This window comes from Rhinatrema bivittatum, chromosome 4 (assembly GCF_901001135.1).
Source record: "Rhinatrema bivittatum chromosome 4, aRhiBiv1.1, whole genome shotgun sequence".
Taxonomy (NCBI): Eukaryota; Metazoa; Chordata; class Amphibia; order Gymnophiona; family Rhinatrematidae; genus Rhinatrema; species Rhinatrema bivittatum.
The window spans coordinates 231,667,809-231,686,146 of record NC_042618.1 but is presented as its reverse complement, the minus strand read 5'-3'; the positions used below and the strand labels follow the sequence as shown (position 1 = coordinate 231,686,146).

At 41.6% G+C, this 18,338-nt stretch overlaps 1 protein-coding gene across 17 annotated transcripts in view; it reads left to right on the top strand.

The window, feature by feature from the left end:
• Positions 1-18,338, top strand: part of CACNA1C (calcium voltage-gated channel subunit alpha1 C) — a 1,539,476-nt gene that overhangs the window by 494,550 nt on the left and 1,026,588 nt on the right. The gene's annotated exons all lie outside the window — the stretch shown is intronic.

Sequence of the window (18,338 nt, the reverse complement as noted above, 5' to 3'; positions counted from 1 at the left end):
AGTGTATCCCCCCCGTGGAGGTCCAGTTCTTACACTCTCTGACCTGCTATGAGAAGAGCCCATATGCCTGTGTCTGGGATAAATATCAAAGACTGGCTATACTATGGACACAAGGGACAAGCTGTCTGGCAGCTTAATTCCACTGGTTGACTTCCTCAGTTGTTTTTAAGGCCATTTCAAAAACTGAATTGATTAAACTTTCTCAGCTATAATCATGCTGAATGAAGGACAAAATTCAGGAGATAAATCATATTGGCCTGGGCATATGGTAAGCAAGCAATGCATTCAATTTTTAAACTAGAAATTGTATACTATAGTGCATTAGAACTGCTGATAGATGGATGTGTTTTTCTGTATAGGGTAACAGTGCAAATTACATAAGAGATACTTCCAATATATACAAATGTGATTGACTAGAGACATTTACTTGTCCTGTTCATGAGCCGAGAATTACAATGGTGCCAAGTTATATGGTATCTTCTGAAGGGGGTAATGTCTCAATTGAGACTAAATCAGACTTCTTTTCACATACTGTATAACTTCACACACATTATTGCCCAACATTTTTGAACTTTTTAGTGGCCCCTATTGGAAACCAAGTTTGAATCCAAATGAAAAAAAAAAGGAAAGTGCATTGACCCACGGCACCATTTAACCTCCTATACAATGATTAGTGCTTATCTAAACAAGGCCTCATTATCACAAATAAATCAGGTTTTACCCCTGTTCCCTGCTCATAGTAACAGCTTCATTGCAGCTTTCCCAGCTACCCAGAGGTTAATAACATCCTTCTAAATTGTACAAAAGCCTATATTGTGCTCTAAAACAAGAGCTCTCAGCACGAGCCACAAATGGTTTGCAGGTACCCACAATGAGTATTCATCGGATGTAGTTGCTTATGTGTGGTCTAAGAACAAGCCTAATTTACGTGGCTTGGTTACAATGAAAACCAAATTTGTTTTGCTGTCTAGGGCTGTGCCCACATTTCAAAGGGTGGGTGTGAATGTGCATCCCCTTCACTAAGTTGTAATGGGCCTACATATGTTAATTATTATAAACCTCTGTTACCTCAAAGTATGACATGTCCTTATGCACTAATCAATTTCACTAATTATTTTTTTTACCACACCAAAAAGTAATATTTTGTTTTACAGTCAAGACTCTGTGCAGCTTATTTGGGTTCTCTTTGGAGTTTTTAGTGAAGGAGACTACTATATACAAACCTATCCGCAGTAAATCATTTGTGCACATAAGTGGAAAGTGGATGTACGAATGTTAATATTTTATAAAGTGTGCTTTAACGTGAATTTTCAAAGGTATTCCATGTGTATAAAATAGCATATAAGTGTGTGTGTATGTAGCATGTATGCCTTATATGTTGTTTTATAAATGTTGGGAGTATGTGTGTGTTTCGGTTTCGCATGTACATTTTACTGGGGGGAAAAAAGGGATGGTCTAGGGGCGTTCCAAGGCAGGGTTCAGAAGTACTCATAGTAGTTGCTATTTTGTAAGAGATATATGCATATGAATTTCCAAACTTCCTCACATACTTTTACATCAGCTAATTGACTTGCAAGTGAAACCAAATTTGTCCGTTGTCTGCAGTTTTTGGGTGGTGTGGGTGGACTGGTGGGGGGTGTGGGTGAATTGGTGGGGATTCAGAGCGACATATTAGAGAGTCTAAATGAATGGGGGAGAAGGCCTGGGTACACTGGTGGAGGCATCGGCAAACTGGTGATTCCAAGTACATGTGCAAGTGTTTTCAAAATGGTATGTGTAAGTGTTTGATAAAATACCTAACTCCACATGAAATCCTGGATGTTTATTCATGCAGTGTCACAATTATTTCTCATGCAAAATATATGCACATATCTTTATACAATGGATAGAGTTCATTGTTAGTTCATTATGATGGACATAGTAATATAGTAAATGAAAGCAAGACTCAAATAGTCCATCCAGTTGACATGAGCTGGGCTTCTCCTTCTTGGGGAGGAAAGGGAATCTCAGCCTGCTGGTCAGACTTAGGTTAAACACATAGGGGCCGATGCAATACAGTGCACTCAGCCGAGCGCAGTGTATAACCAGCAATCGGACCGGGTTGAATAGGCACTAATGAATCCCTTAATGCAATAAGGGGATTGGCGCCTATTCAACACGCGTCCAACGCGGAGTGAGTCTAATAGCGCTAATCCTATGCAAATGCATGTGATTCAGGCTATTTGCATTCACTCCAGATGCAAAAAAACCAACCCATGTGCATCCAGGACGCACATCTAGTGCTCAGCAATTAAGGCCTGCCTGGAGCAGGCCTTAATTGCTGAGTGCTCCTTAAACCAGTACAGAAGAGCAGAAAAAAATGCTTTTCTGTACTGCCTCCTACTTAATATCGTTGTGATATTAAGTAGAAGGAAAAACAAATTTAAATAAAGTTAAAGAACAGAAAAAAAAAATACTGGCAGTCCGGTGCAGGAAACAGACGCTTGAATGACATGCGTCTGTTTCCTGAACCCCCTGGCTGTGCGGCTGTACGGCGTTTAGGAAAACCGAGGTCTGGGGCGCGTTAACAAAGTAGGCGCTGACTGTTCAGCGCCCGCTTTCTATGCAAATTTATTGCATCGGCCCCATACTGGGGGTTCTGGAGGGAGCCAGGTCTGCGGCCCCTCCTGGTCTGGCTGGACTAAGTGGGGGGGGGGGGGGGGGGGGGAGGGAATTCTGGGAGTGGCAAGTGAAGGCTCAAGATGCAGTTGTCTCTGGTTCTGACTGAGCTGGAAAACCGAAAGGAGCAGGAGAATACTACCAGGCCAAAAATAAAAAATTATAGCAAGCATGACTGATTGATGAAAAACATGAACACTCCTATTCATGCCCAGACCCTCGACTGCTTCAACAGGTGTGGAAATCTGCCCAGAAAAGAATTATTTCTAGGGGAAGGGGAAATTCCAATGGAGCCTGTTCAGTAAAAAGTGTTTATAGTAATAGACTTCAAGCATAGTTATTGTATTATTGATGGCCTGCTTTCCATTCATGTAAATAACAAAATAAACTTTAATTTCTGTCATTTTTCTATTTGAATGTTACATTAACTATATGATTGAAGCCTGACGATAAAACCTTCAGACTATGTTGTTGTTAGGATAGGAAGCATTGGCTAATTGTTCCTTTTCTCAGGAAAGAGCGATCATTCGAGCATGAGATCACATTTTTGCCAAGGTGACCTCTGATGCGAAATCTGAAAGCTTGAGGATGTTGAGCTGCGCGTAAGTGCATGCATGAGATCAACTGGAGAAAATGTTGGACGTCTGAAAAAAAAAAAAAAAAAGAGGTCAAAAGAACAACAGCCCCTCTGCCTACTGTAGGTCTACTTCTGAAGTTCATTCAGCATATTAAAATGATTAACGGAGGAATGGGGTGAGGAAACAGGCAGGGAGGGGAGCATGCCTTTTGAAACTGCATCTTTAATGCAATTTTATCATGTGCATGTCACAGCAGCTGCAGCAGTTTTCAAAGCAAAATGCTCTGTTTTATATTCAGGCTAATAGCTTCTCCTTCGACTTTTCCTGTGGATGTACTGAGGCATTCATGCCAGCTGTAAAATTTGTAAAGTGCTTTTTTCTTTTTTTCCTTTTTTTTTTGTAAAATTTCTACTGAACCTGAATACGTTAAGTAAATGGTTTGCAACGTGTAATCACCAAGGAAATGACTGACACTCATCCGAGGGCCTCTGCTTGCGCATATATGTGACTGTGTGCTGCCATGTTGATGATAAAATAATTATGCGACTGCTATAAACAAGCTGATCAATTCAGAATACAGCCAGTGAACCCATTTCTGGGAAACTGAATGTTTTCTCTTCTTTTTCCCCATTCATTTTTATAGAAAATGTTGACCTCAAGATAAAAAAACTCCACTTCAATGCCAAAACACACAGGGCAAGGTTCAATAGTCATCAAATAAAAATATTTAAGAACACAAACATAATTATAAAAAAAGTAATATAAAATAGCAAAAAATATAATAAAGTCTCAAGCAAAACAAATAAAAGCTAAAACTAAATAAAAATAGTAAATAATCAAATAACATACAATAAAAATGAGAGGCACCCTATAACTTGTTTAGAGGGGAGGTGCGCGTCAATGCAGATTGTCCAGTTTGGTTCTTCCAAGCCATAAACCCCTACTATAGGGGAAGTGTAGTAAAGTTTCACACAAAATTGTGATTTTGTGCATATTTCTCATATAATTTAGGTATATGAACTAGAGATGTGAATCGGAACTGAAATCCGAACCGATTCTGGTTCCGATTCACATCTCTAATATGAACATAGGTAATGAGCAAAAATAAACATGCACTCCCTCTGATATGTGAATATACTACTCAATCAACTCAGAGGAACTCGGCAAAATATTTATTTATTTATTTATTTATTTATTTTGAATTCTTATATGCCGACATTCCTGTATAATATACAAATCATACCGGTTTACAATACAAAATATCATGCCCACACTTTATTGTTCAAATAATTTTTAAACATCATTTACATCATCACACTACTATGCGACCACAATGCCTACCTATATCTAAAAAATCACATCTCATTCATACATTACCCTTCATTCACTCATACCTTCCATACCATATATCTCTTAAAATATGATCACATAAACCTAACATTACTGATTTTCCATGCTAATGACCAAGGTGATACTTCACCACATTCATGTAATCTATACACTTAACACTGTAATATTTTAAATCACATGACATCATATTACACAATGAAAATTAATTCAAATAAATGTACATCTGTTTTATACAATTAATGCTTCCATTTAAACCATATACATATTCCAATCTACTGCATTTGATGTTGTATAGTTATATATGCATATTGATATTATCATTAAACATATTTATATCCCTCCTGTGTAAATCCACATCCAACGAGAGCCTCGTTTCACCCTCAGAACAGGGCTTCTTCAGGGAGCTACAGTGCATTGTACGTATCATCAAACTTTCATCATAAGATATATTTCTTCATATTATTCATGGATCAGCATCAAATTTTCATAGATGTACTTTTGTACTGCATGAGGTCTATTCCTTAGCAATGATATCTATATATGACAACAAATAATGTACTATCATCATACAACCACTTATCTCATCTTATACATCTATGAAAGGAAGTAGGAGCTTTTCCTTGTTAGAGATTTGGCCTACTCCACGGATAAGGCTCAGAGTCTGCAATCCAGGATAGGCAGGAGACCTAAAAATCGTTCCAGTATTTAACCTGGCTGGTTGGTTCATCGCCAGTGTTTTGTTCCCGGGAATTTTGCTGATCTTTTTTTTTTTTTTGTGTGAGACCCCCTGGTTCTTGGCCTGGGAAGGGATTACAGGAAAGTCCATTTCTGGGGTAGCCAGGATAAGGAAGACTGTGCAAATCTAGCCCACAATCTGAGGCTGGTAGCCGGTGGTGACCTCCTGCAAGAGAATTCCAGAGCTTGGACTTTTGAGTGAAGAATTTGTTTTGTTGGGAGGAAGATTTTTGTTGACACTCTTCCTGCCAGAGAATGGGAAACATTGGCACCAATTGCCCCCTGCTGCTTGGACCTTTCATCTGAAAGTTCCTGTGTGTCGTCTGAGAAGGAGAACTCTAAGACCTTTTTGATTCATTGGGAGACCCCAAGCGGAGTCTCCACCCTAGGCAGAAGAGGTGCACAGGGTTTGGGGGGGGGGGGGGGTCTTGCAGTATGGAAGCCCTGTTTGTCTGCCAATATTTTTGGAAGGGGATTTTTCCACCCAACCTAGGATACCCTGTCCATTTTGGGAAGTCTTGCTTTTCCAAGCCCTGTAGGGTAAGTTCTTCCCTGGCCCAACTGCTGAGGGATACTTGCACAAATAAAGAAAGCTGTAGGACTGTATAAATAATCTGTCGTGCCAAGAACTGGTGTGTAGAGTGCCACCAAGTTGTTTTGACAAAAATGCCGTAGGAAAGCCTTGTTTGGATAGCTTTCTGAGAGTCCAGAGTATTTTGTTGGCATTCACATCCCTCCTACCTACAGTAAGAGAGACCGCCCCAATAGGGAAAAAGATAGTCACCCTCACACCTTGGGCCTTGGAGGAGTATCCCCCCCCCCCCCCCCAGCTGGAAAGAACCCCAGGACTGTGGGACAGAATAAGGAGTTAGCCCCGGGATCTTGTGTGACTCCTGCCTTCCAGATCCAATACCAGTACAGGGGCTATACCTGTTTAGCACTACTTTGATCCAATCCTTTCTTCTGCTTCCACTCTTCTCATTATGTTTCTCCACTTATACTGAATAGGCATCTCCTTTTATTTCTCTCTTCTCATAAGGTATCCTTCCAGCCGCAAACAGTTCTGCTGGAAAGGCATTGTTTCTCTCTCTCTCCCAAGGGAATCATGTGGAAGTACTTCAGTTCCCTTAAAAAATGAGAAAGGAAGGATATATATATATTTTTTTTAGAGACTTGAAATATATGTATACATATATATATTTCAAGTCTCTAAAAATCCCTGTTCCACTGAATTGGGCCCAAGATTTCTGTAGAAAGAAAAGGAACTGAAACGAACAATCCTCTCCCTCGGACTTTCAACACAAACATCCACAACTCCTATACAGAGGTCTCTGAAACAACTATTATAATATCTTCACATGGGGATGCTTTAGCATCGATGGAATGTTCCTTTCTACTTTTCTACAAGGCCACACTCTAAAAGACTTACCAATGGGGCCCTACATTCGTCTTTTACTGAAGTGCCTCCGTATTGATTCTGGTCTCAAAGAACTGAATTCAGATTTTTTTAAAATTAACTTTTAATGCTTTTCAAAATGGGGTACACAAGCACTATAGCAATGATTCAATCCGTCCACCTGTACATCCATCTGGAGGCATGATAACTTTAGTTAAACTGCACTGATTGGTTCATTTATTTATTTATTTATTTAACATTTTTTTCTATACCGACCTTCATGGTTAAAATACCATATCATAACTTGGGAGGAGGGAAAGCGGGCCATTGTGGTTCTACAAGTCACGCTATTGAAAGTGGCCAGATCCTGATGAGTTTCAGGTTTGTTTTCCCAATAGGGTAGCGTTGAAAAGCTCTAGAAAATCCAGGTATATGTATGGGTATCACTTCCTCCTTTGTTTATTAGTTCTAGGCCAGTTTATGAATTTTTAAATATCTCTGTACTGTGAGATCAAGCACCCCTAAAAAGGTGCACATAGGGTCCCCAAGACCCATGGTGACTGGCTGAAACAAGGATCCCATTAATAGAAACAAGTAGGCTTTATCTTCTGATTAAGACAGAATTGACTTGATTTTCATACATCTGTTTGGAATCTCTCTGATCAATTTCCAAAGACCATTTAGCCTAAAACATTTGTCTTTGTTGCAATTATACAGATCCACTTTTATGTCAACCTTTTCCTATATTTAGATAATAGGGTTAGGCAGGAAGTTGAATCTGTGGTGCCATGGAAACCTGCAGCATATGTTGCTAGGTGATATCCATGTAGTACAAGAAACTGATTGCACTGAGGATGGAATGCATTTTCATGTTATTTTTACCTTTCTCCTGTCCCTGTACGTGTACCTTTACCTATTACTGCATATATTTGCTATACCCAGTGTGAGTCGCAGTGTTTCAATTACCCAGATTCATTATTTGTTAATGAAACGAGCACAGTTCTAAGAATAATAAACATGCAGTGGGCCCAGTGAAACCTATAAGAGAGGTAAACAGAACCATGGGAAGGGGGGACTTTTTATTCTGGTATTCTCCAGTCACGTAAGAATCACATACGGAATAATGACCTTTCGATGCAGTTTTTAAGTGGCTAAGTAGAGAGGCGTGGCTACCCTTGCATATATTTTTTTGTAAGTGGTGAGGGCTAGGGCAGTGGCACAGAAATTCCCCTCAAAGGGCCTGAGAAAGTTGCCCCCCATTCATCCCCTCCCCCCGAGGATGGCCCCTGCATCTGAATACTGGCATCTTTATTATTATTTTTATTTTTTTAAAGTAAAACTTCACTGATGACTAGTATTTAAAAGACAATTTAATAAGAAGAGTGACATCTGACTGTGGATCTTGGAGGCACAACTCATGGCCATAGAAGCTTCTTGATAACTGTAATATGCTGGGTAGAGTCAAACGCCTTCCTACGTTCTGACCCCGCACTTTTGCTGGGGTTTCCAGCATTTCCAGATTATCGGTGGGATGTGTCTCAATCTCTTGCAAAACCAGCAAATCTCCATCTAAAATTACTTGTAAATTACTTGTAAATTTTCAGCTTAGAGCGGACGGCAAATGGGAGATTCATCCCATGTAAGCAGGTCACGACTGGAGCAGTGCTGTAAACACTAACACAGAAAAACAGCAATTCTTACAATTACAAACCAGGCTGGAAATTCAATCTTATAAATAAGCAGTTTAGGTTGTTTTTTTTTTTTTATTATTATCACATTTTGCTAGCTGGAGCTGGATTGCTCCCTGGAGAGTATTAGAAAGCTGCATCCAAGCTGAGCAGGTACAAAAATATCCAGCCCAGTAAACTGCCACTATCACTCTGCAATATGTGAAAAGACCTCTTTTTTTTTTTGTAGAAATGTTTTGATGCCACAGAACACTATTGCCCCGAGGTCTGTTACATCATGAAAATTTCAAAGATCCCTGAAGATAATATTTCACCTGTTAGGAAATCATTCTTATTATCAACCCGTAAGCAAATTGATGCTGAAGGGGCAGAAGATGGGATGGAGAATGCTCCAGTGCTAGCAATTGATAGTCTTGATATGACAACATTTCTTGAAGATAAAGAGAGAGAACTTATGAAAGCTACACTTTTAGTACCATTTGTCTTTCCACAGGGTCGTGATTCCATTTTGAGATTTATATTTTTTGGAGTCATCAAGAGCTATTTCTGGGAGCTAAAACCTGGATTTTTCTGGACCTATGTCATGAGACGCACAAGCGAAGAAATAAAAATTCTTGAACTCGTACCAAGAGGTTGAGTCTTTAGGTGTTGTTAGATTACAGGCTATTTTGTTCATTCTGCCTTCGATTTCTCTTGTTTTCCCTCTTTTTTTTTATGGATCTCTTTATGAAGAAGCTTTTTGTTTTATTTCATTATTTGACTTGATTTCCGATTTATGCTTCTTTCTCTTTCAAATTGTACTTGATCTAAATTTGAAATGAAAAAAAAAAAAAAAAGGGTTCTTCCTGGATGGAAAAAGCTACGAGTGGCTCCGAAACTAGTTTCTGAGATATCTGAGAGACGGGGGTGATAATCTGTCGTAAAGAATTGTTTTTTTTGCAAAACTGCGGAGGGAGGGGCTACTAGTTTGCCACAAACCTTTGGAACAAGGGTTTCGCATCATCTTTAAAAACAGCCTAGGTACTGATAAGCCAAAGACCTGGGTGTGGTATCTGAGCCTGGCTTCTGCTATCCAGGCCTACCAAGATTGGGGGGGGGGGGGGGGACGACACTGCGGAAGCAGTGTTCACGGCCCCTAGCAAGGAGGGAGTTGCAAAGGGACGTGCATTCGTGTTTAAGTGACGGGGAAAATCACGGCAACATCTGGCTTTTTTTTTTTTTTTTTTAATTCATTTTGTATTCTTTCCCATCCAAAAATGGAACAAAAAACAAACCCTCCAAAATGTTCATTTTGTTTCATTTCTGCATTGCAGCACATGCTAAAATGCAGAAACAAAATAAAAAAGGAAACAAAATTAAAAATAAAACAAAAAAAAAAACCAACCCACAAGGTTTTTCCAAGCACACCCCTGGATTCCAAGCCTCCACCCGGTGGCAGCACCTGGTGGCCAGATGTAGGGTCCATGTCTGGCAGGTTCTGAAGGGAGCCACAGTTTGTTGACCCCCACGTCCCCCGGCCAAGGACTGTGATAGCTGGAATGAGCTGGGGGGGCAACCCCAGGTAGTTGCAAATAAAGACTGATTGCATTGTAGCCCAAATAGTGACCAGCTCCAACTAAGCTGGAATCTCATCGGAGCAGGAGGAACCTTCCAGGCCAAACCAAAAATCGGCCTGTGAAGTAGGCTGTACATGGGAACACAAACTGTGGTGACCATTTCAATCCCAAAATTCAATCCCATTTCAATCCCTAGCTTAGTTGCTAGGTTTTAGGATTAAAAGTTGTGTATATAAAATAGATTTTCTTGTTTTCCCCCTTATGATCCTCCTTGTTAATCTACAGTTTTTTATTATTGCTTTCTGCTACTTTAAGTTGAATGGGCGCGCATAATTTCCACAGGTAGTATTACAGCGCTGAGGCCAATCCCTCGTAAAAGGGCCTGAAGAGCAATTGCGTCTTGTCTAGCCAGCGGTAATTGAAAACGACACAGCCCCTTTGTCTCTGCTTCTGCCAAATAGGGTGTTTGGGTTTTGTAACTGCGAAGTCAGAGTTCAGGAATGTTCTTTGCCTTCTCTGTTTACTGGCCCATGGCAGGCACTGAGGCCATCATTCTTCACTCTGCTTCATGTTTATCTTAACGATTATAAAAAATGGTTCACTGTAAATCCAGGGCTGCCTAGGATGCTGCCTGGCAGAGCATACAGCTGGGCTCCAAATGCATTTTCGCTTTTCAGAAGAGTTACGCGTGCAAATGTAGCATACTATCGCAGCAGTTTTCAAAAGCCATTTGCCCGCCTTAAATGCACTTAACGCAGGTAAAATCTGTTGTCAATGCAACGGCATATATTGTAGCAATTTTCAAAAGCCCACTTACACGGGTAAAGTGCATTCACAGATGTGAACCCCTGCTTTAAGTGTGCAAATGCTTTTGAAAATCAGGCCCAATATGAATAGAAGCTGGCGTGCTCCTTTCCTTCACAGGGGGAGGCTGTCTGAAGGGCAGTTACAACTTCCCCTCAGACAGCCTCCCTTGGGGGCAGGGGGAGAAGGGAAACCTGCCTCTATTAGTATTAATATTCTCATCCCAAAGGTCACCATGATGTAAAACTGCATTGATGACATATTGTATGTGTACCTGCGAGGGCTTCATTCAAAAGGAAACTGCCTGCTGGCTGAGGATGGGACTTTTGTGGCTGAGGCAGGTCCTGGTGAAGAACAGGTATTTCTGTTAATCCACATCTATGACAGGCTCCTTCTTAAGGGTGGGCCAAAGGGTTCTGTTCCAATTTTATTTCATTTTGTTGGTGGGGGTATTTTTTATTTGTTTAGTTCGTTTGATTCTTTTTTTCAATTTTCTTTTCCCTTTCCACTGGGCATTAAATTGTTTTAGTGCACAATAAAACCATTCCTAGATCTTCTTAGTTCAGGGTTTTTCTTTTTTTTTTTTTTTTTTTTTATAAACAGCAAGAGAAGAAGTCCTGATCTTAGCCACTTGATAATGGTTTATTTTAGGGATCCCGCCCTGTTACCATGATTTACATCAGGGATGAGCAAAGTTTTAAACCATGCCCCCCCCCCCCCCCCAAGTTGAATTATATCATTATCTATCTCTCTCTCTCTTTCTATATATATGTATGTGTGTATATATATATATATATATATATATATATATATATATATATATACACACACACACACACACATACACACATTCATGCATAGATTCTTGGCCTGGTGTCAACCAATCAGCTCTTGAATCTGTTATCAAGCCACCAGGCAGTCACACTGCTAACCAGTAGTTCAAAGCTACCATTTTGTTTCTCTTCCTTGCTGAGAAGAAAAAGCACACACACACACACACACACACACATAAACACAGAGAGACAGACACCCACACCAATACAGAGACAGAGAGGCAGACACAGAAGAAAGCAGACACCACACTCAGACAGACACAGACAGATGCAGACACCTCACATCTAGACAGATACGGGTGCCTCATGTCCAGACACAGAGAGACCCAAACACTCCACACCCAGAGAGAAAGAGACAGAAACACCCCATAACCAGCCATAGACACAGAGACTGCAAGCATACACAGAGACATAGACACACCACGCCAAACACAGGCACAGAGAGAGGCACAGACACACCAACACACCAAAGAGAGACGCACGTGAGAGGGGCAATGGCTGGCTAATACTATTTTGGAAAATGGCATCGATCACCCGGGGATAGGGAGTGCACCGGGCCACAACTAGACTACCAGGGATTCTTCTTTTAGGTATGATGGAGGGGGGAGGGGGATCAAGGGGCCTCTCTAGACTACCAGGATCTTTTTTCCATGTAATAGGAATGGGAGGAGGAGGGAGTGCCACCAGACACCAAGGATTATGGTGTATATTGAGGGGGGGGGGGGTGGGCAGGTGGGGGACGGAGGGGTTGTTTTTACTATGGGTGGGCTTAATTTTTAACAAACTGTAGAGGTTTGGGAACAGGGGAGTGGCATCACCATTTGAGTAATTTTTCTTTTTTTAAACATTTTTGAAGCAAGCAGGGGTTGGGGTTAGGTAGGGGTCTAAGAAGAATCCTGAGCATACTGGGATGCACGTTATCTAATCCCAGGGACATTGGGACATTAACTACAACTCCTTGAAATGTGATAACATAAGGTAGCTGACTGTTTTTGAGGCCCATCATGTTATTTGCATTAGATTACCTATGTATTAGCTGATTTGTATGCATTGGTTAGTTTTATGCACGCAAATATATGCAAAGCAGCTAATTTCAATAGAGGTAGACTTCTTGGGGAAACCGCACAATATCGCCGTGATATGGCTATATCGCATGATAAAAGCTGTTTATCGCACATTATACCCATATTGGGACTTAGTAAAACTACCTAATAATTTAAAAAAAAGGCTCACTGGAGTTTCCACAGGAGTTTGGGATGCCTAAGTGGCATGTGGGAGATAACCTGCAAAATCAGGCACGACAGCTCTATGCCATAGGTCAGGGTGGCCAACATACCGGTCTGGTATTCAGGATATTCACAATGAATATGCATGAGATGGATTTGCATGCACTGCCTCTTCTGTATGGTAATATACTTCAAGCATATTCATTATGGCTATCCTAAAAAAAAAAAAGCCAGGCCTGCTTGTGGCTCTTGAGGACTGGAGTTGGCCACCCATATCAATTGGTATAACCAGTTAGATTTAGGCACATGTTCAGCCGCAGTCTAGCTGTCTGGGTTAGTTGAAATTTCACCTCAATCTGGCATGCTATAACATATGGCACTGTCTTAATGAGATCAAAAAGAAAGTGAGCAAAGATTTTGAATTGTTCCCTGGCATTAGGCGGTGGGCTCTTTACCTCTTATCTCCTTTCTCTCCTAGACATGGTGTCCCTGCAGGATGGATTAGCTGTGTCATCAACAGTCATAATCAAATCATCATTATCTGATTTCCAAAAGAGTGCAATTTGTCACTTTCACTTTCTCCTATTTATTCCTATGAATTCAGGCTATGTAGCCAGCCTGTAGCTGCAAGAGAATAAAGAAGAAGTAAAGCTTGGATCTGAAAAACTGGCAGGGTGCCGAAAAATATTTACAGCTAATTTTACAATGCTTAATTGTTTCTTTTTTTCTACAACACAGTTCACTTTTTTGTGTATTGTTTGTATAATCCATATTAGAAGAAACAAAACAGTCATTTATATCACATTACTAGATAGTTGGGTCTGTCTGAATTTATTTCATGTCTAGCATTTGGAAAGAGTTAAGCTAACTTAATTTTCTTGTGGAAAATCTTTATAAAGGCATTGCTGAAGAATAAACTATTATTTTACTAATTGGGATTTTTATCTGAGCTATTCAAACAGCTTAAAACTGTTGAAAATAAAGGCCTATTTTCAAAAGGACCGGTGATGCGCGTAAAGCCCCAGGACACGTGTACGTCCCGGGACTTTACTAAAGGGGCGATCTGGGGGCGGGGAGGGGGCGGAGCCAGAGGCCTCCGACACAGCAGCCATTACCGCTGTGTCGGAGGATCGCGTGCCGGCAGGCTGCCGGCTTGCGCAACTTGCGCCTGCCCAGAGGCAGGCGCAGAACGTAAGATAAAAGTCAGGGGGGCTTAGAGTAGGGCTGGGGGGGGAAAAAGGTTAGAGGAAGGGGTGGGAAGGTCAGGCTAGGGGGAAGGGAACGGGGGAAGGCAGCGCAGCTCGGCCTGCACAAGGTGCACAATTGTGCACTCCCTTGCATGCGCCGACCCCCGATTTTATGACATGCTTGCGTCTGCTCACACATATTATAAAATTGCATGTCCGTGTGCACGTGCCGGGTAGCGCACACACATGGACGAGTGCGCCCATGTCTTAAAATCTACCCCAAATTGTGTAAAAATGCATATTATTTTATTGGAAATAAATTCTGATTTTTTTTTTTGGTTGTTGTTGTTTAAATCATCCTTGCCTAAGCCCTGCAGGAAGCCACTTGTATACACCAAAGCATTTTTCCCATCTGCTAGTATTTGAGTTTTCATTCTTAACCACCTGTTCACCTGGCACAGTAGATACCACTGCATGTGTGTACATATTTTTAGCACCTGACGGAGAAACAGAATGGTAAAGCAATTTATAGTCGTAATACTTGAGCAGCATCAATGATAGCAGGTGTTTGTTGAAACTAGTTGATCAATCTTTGAGTTAGGAGGCTTGAGTCCTGTGGGGTTGAATATCAAGACTGCGAGGGGAGTGTTTCCTTGTGAATTGATTGGTCGTTCTGTATTTGAATGCAGTATAAACATGTGATTGATCAGCAATGCGTGATGCTTGCTTACTGTAATAAGATGGCAGTGAGCTTGTAAAGATGTTCGGCATTTTCATGCTGGTAAGAAGGGTTTATTTTTAGGAAGTGCTGTAAATATTTGTTTTGTTTGCACCAGTAAAGACACTATTGGGGGTATACAATGTTCAGATGAGATTGCCACTGAAGAGGCTCTTTGGGGAAATGGAGGGTGGTTAAGTGGATTTTGGTATCTATGCGTGGATATTTGAAACTAAGGGCCTCATTTTCCAAAATGGGGGACGGAGTCGGCCCCGGAAGAGGAGGAGTCGGGGCATCACCAGGGCCGACTCCGCGAAGACGCTGCGGATGACGAAAAGGTAAGGCCCTTTTCGCGTCTGAGTTCGTGCCCAATAGCTACACCTTCTATGGTGGCGCTATTGGGTGCAAAACCGGCAGTGATTGCACCGCGACGGTGCGATCACTGCCAGCTAGCGCAGGCCCGCCCCCCCGCCCCTCATTCCCTAAAGTATCGCAGGCCTGCGATACTTTAGGGAATGAGGCCCTAACTGTTGTGCTTGTGTTCTAGTATTCTCTATTTTATTTGGAGCTATCATCATTTTCCATATTTCATGTGGAGTTATTACTTTACACCATCTTCCTACTTGTAGAGTTATTTTATCTTCCTCCATTGGATTTGGGCTTTCTTTGGGGGAGGCTTGTCAATCTGTTGATTTCCTTAAAACTAACCATATATATTTTTTTTTAATTCCACTTTTTGGCACTTCAACCTGGATTACATTCAGGTACTGTAGATATTTCCCTATCCCCAGAGGGCTTACAATCTTATTTTGTACCTGAGGCAACTGAGGGTAAAGTGACTTGCCCAAGGTCACAAGGAGTGACAGTGGTTTCCCTGGTTCATAGCCCACTGCTCTAACCACTAGGCTACTACTCCGCACCATAATCTATAAGAAGATAGGTGACTAAGTTTATTCCATTTTGAATTTATGGTTGTGTGGATTGAGACAAGACTGCAATTCTATAATGAGAGATTTGTTTCTCCCTGTTACATTTAAAGGTGAATTTTAAAAGCCCGATGTGCACATCAATAGGGGAATGTGCGAATAAGACAGGCTTGCACATGCCAAGTGGATTTTAAAAGCTGGCAAGATACGCATGTATCTCTTGCAGTGGGTACATCTAGAAAGTTTTCAAAGTGAGGCATGGGTGTAGCCTGGGCATTTTGGGGCGTGAACCTGAGATGTGTATGTAAATATGCAACCCAGTGTGCATAGAGACCCCCTGCTGCTTAACTTTACTTCTGCTATGGATGCCGTATAAGTTAAAATTTAAAGAATAGGCTGATCTGTGGGATTTTAAGAGTTGGGGCTAATTAAACTATGAGGCTATTAAACTAGGGGGATTTGGAGGACCTCTTTCTTAACTGGGTGAACTGGGGACAAACTGCTAAAACTGGCATTGGTATTGGTGTGCGATTTGCACACCCATGCGCACGCCCACTTAAAATTTGGCACATATGTTCACAAGGCCAAGTGATTTTATAACATGCTACCTCCTGGCCCTATTGGACATTTCAGCAGCTTTTGATACTATCAATCACAACCTCCTCCTCACCCGTTTGTCGGAAATTGGCATTACTGGCCTAGCTCTGCTCTGTTTCAAATCCTATTTATCCAACAGAAAATTTTCTGTTAAAATCGGCTATGCAGAATCCACACTTTACTCACTGTCTCAAGGTATCCCGCAGGGCTCATTCCTCTCCTCTACCCTTTTTAACATTTATCTCCCACCCCTCTGTCATCTTCTATCAGAGCTTGGACTTAAATTCTTCCTCTATGCCGACGACGTCCAAATCATTATCCCCATCCAAGATTCACTATCTGTAGCTTTGAAGCGCTGGGACTCCGGCCTTGCATCCATCAATCACTTGCTTACAAACCTCCACCTGGCCTTAAACCCCAACAAAACTGAACTGCTCCTTATTTCCCAACACCAAACCTCTAAACCTGCGTTCACCACCGATCCTGCCTATCATGCCATATCTTCCCAGCCTGTCGTGAGAGACCTTGGTGTCCTCCTCGACCAACAACTAAATCTAAAGAAGTATATCAATTCTGTCCTCAAGAAGGGCTTCTATAAGCTTAATATCCTAAAAAAACTAAAATCCCTACTCCATTCTCATGACTTCTGCACCGTCCTTCAGGCCACCCTGTCCTCCAAATTGGATTACTGCAACTCCCTTTTGCTTGGGCTACCCTACTCCACAATAAAACCCCTCGAAATGCTCCAGAACGCATTTGCCAGGGCCATCACAAATGCCAGGAAATCCGCCCACATTACTCCTATCCTTAAAGACCATTACGTCACGTGTCCTGTACAAATCCCTCTCCATCATTCATAAATCTAACTATTGTCACAACTCCAACTGGCTTGACGATCCCCTCAGCCTCACACTCTCCAACCGACCCACCAGAGCAATCAATAAAGGCTCCCTCCAGGTACCCTCTCTAAAGAAGGCACACCTCTCATCTACAAGAGATCGTGCCATCTCCATTGCTGGTCCCTCACGATGGAATTCACTTCCCATCTTTCTTCGACTTGAGCCCTGCTCTACCAAATTCAAAAAGAAACTAAAGACTTGGCTCTTTAAGCAAGCATACCCTGATTAGCCCCCTTCCATCTCCCTTGCTTTCCCCCCATACCAACTGAGCCTGTATAAAGTTTTACTGTTCTTACCTGTTCCAATCTTGTTACACAATGTATTATTTATTCCATATTCCTTGTTGCCATTCTCTGGCCCCCTCGGCCTCTTTTTCTGTTCCTCTCTCCCATCCTCTTACCTGTTTATTGTAATTTTCCACTCGTTTAGTTTTTTATGTAAACCGGTATGATGTTCCACACTAATGTCAGTATATAAAATCTTTAAATAAATAAATGCGCACATATACACACACACAAGTTATAAAATAGCTGCTTCTCTGGATGCGGGCTGACGCACGCACACATGTGTGCTCATATGCCGGTTTGAATGTTACTGTCATAGGGGGTTATTTTCTATGCGGATAGCACGTGAAAAGTCCCTTTTCGCGTGCGATAGCTAAATTGGGGCGGGTTCTGGACGGCATCCGCTCCGGAAGGGGAGAAGTCAGAGCGGCACCAGGGCGGACGCTGCGAAGACACCGCTGATGGCAAAAAGGTAAGGACCCTTTTTGCTACCAGTTTTGCACCCAATACCTCCATCTTTTACGATAGCGCTATTTGGTGAGAAAGCCGGCAGCGATAACACCGTGGAGGTAAGATCGCTGCTGGCTTTCGCAGGCCTGCTCCCCCGCTTCGCCCCCCTGCTACCGCCGGATTTTCTAAGGTCTGCGGCCTTAGAAAATCCAGGGCATAGTTTGAATTTTCTTCAGCTATGATCCTATGGGTTGCTGTTTAGTATCCATGGGTGGAGGGTTGATGGTTTAGTGGGATTATATGATGGTTTGTATGTATGTTTTTTGTCATGTTGTATTGTGTTTTGTGTATTTTATTGTGTGTTTTGAGTTGCTGAGTTGTTGGGCCCTCAATAATGTTTTTAATACATTTTTTGTTTTTATATTATTATTTGTATTTCTCTTTTTCTGGTTG